Here is a 3171-nt window from a genome sequence, read left to right on the forward strand (position 1 = left end):
CAAACTTTGTGAGACACTAGTCCGCATTGGCGTTGTGTACATGGAGATTTAATCTTACATCTGACGTAATTCGCAGTTAGCAGTGTCTTCACTCAGGCTAACTTGGATGCTAGCTGGGACTGCGTCCATCAACTTTGTAAACCTTACGGCTGTCACAGTTAACAGAGCGTCCTCGCTCAGGTCAACTCAGTGGGAAACTAGCTAAACAAAGCTGATACTGGGGCTGTAGCCATCAACTTTGTATCCTTACAGCTGTCACAGTTAACAGAGCGTCCCCGCTCAGGTTAACTCAGTGGAAAACTAGCTAAACAAAGCTGATACTGGGGCGGTAGCCATCAACTTTGTATCCTTACAGCTGTCACAGTTAACAGAGCGTCCTCGCTCAGGTTAACTCAGTGGGAAACTAGCTAAACAAAAGCTGATACTGGGACTGCGTCCATCAACTTTGTATCCTGACGGCTGTCACAGTTAACAGAGCTGTCACAGTTAACAGAGCGTCCTCGCTCAGGTTAACTCAGTGGGAAACTAGCTAAACAAAGCTGGTACTGGGGCTGTGGCCATCAACTTTGTAGCATTACAACGATCACAGTTAGCGGAATGTGCTCGCTCAGGCTAACTCGGTGAATGCTAGTTATACTAAATCAACATTGAGGTTGTGCCCATTGATGGTTTTTACGCATTACGGCTGTCGAGTTCGCTCCGGCTAACTAGACTAAGCTAATACTCGGTGTGTCCATTGATTGTTGTAAACATTATGGACGTATCGGTAGCGGATATCAGTTAGCAGAGTGCTCTCGCTCAAGCTAACTGGTGGGACACCAATATCTGCAGCAGCTGTCTTAGTGAAGAGTGTCCTCGCTCCCCTCTCACTGTAAGGACTGTGTTCTTTTTGTCAGTTTTTCACAGTAGCAGAGTGCTCTCGCTCAAGCTAACTGGTGGGACACCAATATCTGCAGCAACTAGCTTAGTGAAGAGTGTCCTCGCTCCCCTCTCACTATAAGGACTTGCCTGGCCTGTTTCCACAGTGGCAGAGTGCTCTCGCTCAAGCTAACTGGTGGGACACCAATATCTGCAGCAATTAGTTTAGTGAAGAGTGTCCTCGCCCCTCTCACTATAAGGACTTTGCCTGACCTGTTTCCACAGTGGCAGAGTGCTCTCGCTCAAGCTAACTGGTGGGACACCAATATCGGCAGCAACTATCTTAGTGAAGAGTGGCCTCGCTCCCCTCTCACTGTACGGACTGTGTTCTGTTTTGTCCGTTTTTTACGGTAACAGAGTGCTCTCGCTCAAGCTAACTGGGGGGACACTAATATCTGCAGCAACTATCTTAGTGAAGAGAGTGGGCTTAGAGAGTGCCCTCGCCCCTCTCACTATAAGGACTTTGCCTGACCTGTTTCCACAGTTGCAGAGTGCTCTCGCTCAGGCTAACTGGTGGGTCACCAATATCTGCAGCGGCTGGCTAAGGGAAGAGTGTCCGAAGGATCACTCGCCACTGACTGCCCCCTGCCTGTTCTCTTAACATTCAGCAGAGCGCTCCCGCTCGGACTGATTTGGAATTCCGCATAAACTAGTGGGACAAGGGTTCCACCAGAATCGCGGCCATGTTAAACTCTCCCGGCTGTAGGACCTGTATAGCTCCTGTTCAGCCGGAGGACGGCCCTGACCTCTTGCCCTAGCAGGGAGAACCCAGGCAGGACCTGCGGCATCACGCCTTGAGCAGTAAGGTCTGCTAGGCTGGCCGAAGTGGAACACCTGATGCGGGAGGGCTACCTCCCCCTGTCAGGGCAGCTGAATCCAGACCAACCTACCCTGGTCATTTGTATGGCGCTTGCACGCCGGGCATACACAGCAGCTGGAACATCCACCTGTGAGTGCCTTCTTCAGGCACCTTCCCGCCCTCACCACCTTTTCTGTTCCTCCCTCCGAGGAATATCTGAGGGAGTTGCGTGCATGGTGGAGACACCAGGGCTCTCTCCCGCCTTACATCAGACCATGCAGGAGGTGGCAAATCTGGCCTTGCACGTATGCCAGCCAGTTAGACGACTATGGCGTCCATCAGTTTCCCCTGAGGAGACTCTGAGGCCCGATGCCAGGTGCCCTCGACCCAATGTCGGGTCAAAGATGACCTGCTATCCAGGGCTTGGGGCACAGCAGCGCTGTGCACCGTATCGACAACTCCCTCTCCCACCTCATGCTTTCCCTCGCAGATTCTCTGCAGCGGGCTACTTCGACGCTTCTGCTCAGTGATGCTTCATTGCAGGCGTTTGCGCTCATATCGAGGGAACGTGGATGTATGATGTCCACCCTGGTTCAGACTCGCCGCCAGGTTTGGCTGGCGCAGTCACCCCTATCTGAGACATGTAGGAGGACCCTCCATACTGTCCCAGTGGAGCCTGGTGAGCTGTTCGAGTCAGCTGCTGTACAGGCGCTTCAGCGGACTGTTAGAGCTAGCCAGACCTGGCAGCAGTTCTCTGGTCTTTGCAGGGACCTGCCTGCACCCCCAGACCTAGGGGTCCCATTTTTGGCCCACAAGGCCGTTTCTCAGCCTCCAGCTTACCCTAGTAGCGCAACAGGCCTCGGCGTCCTGCTGAGAGGCCGGACCGCTACCTATACAACCCAACTTACGTCCCCGTCCCCCCCGGCAGGGGTGCCAGGAGATGTCTCCAGGCCGGCTGTCGGGGTTCTTTCTCCCATCAGCGGATTTCCAAGGGAGAGTGGTTCACGTCTATCGACGCCTGTTCCCATGGTGCATCACCACAACTTTCAGTCCTGGGTGCTTCCATTCGGACTCTCCCATCTCCCCATGGGTGTCCACAGTGTGTTACTGCTGTCCTTTCCCCCTGCAATCGCAGGGCGTGAACATACTGCCGTACTTAGACGACTGGCTGACCTAGGCGCCGTCCCGGCTTCAGGCGCCACAGGACACTGCTCGCCTTCTCTCATGTGGCCCGGTAGGCCTCAAGGTGAACATGGAGAGGAGCTACCTGAGCCCTTCTCAGAGCATAACCTTCATTAGGGTGGCCCTATGAGGGCCTGTCTGTCGCCCCAGTGCGGATGGCTGAACAGCCTTCACTTGGATGCCAAGTGGCACAGATACAGGGCAATAATATTATCGAAACAGTGTCTATTCATCTATTCACTATCCCCATGGAGGGAGTGCATATCTGGCGA

This window comes from Melanostigma gelatinosum, assembly GCF_949748355.1.
Source record: "Melanostigma gelatinosum genome assembly, chromosome: 3".
Classification (NCBI taxonomy): domain Eukaryota; kingdom Metazoa; phylum Chordata; class Actinopteri; order Perciformes; family Zoarcidae; genus Melanostigma; species Melanostigma gelatinosum.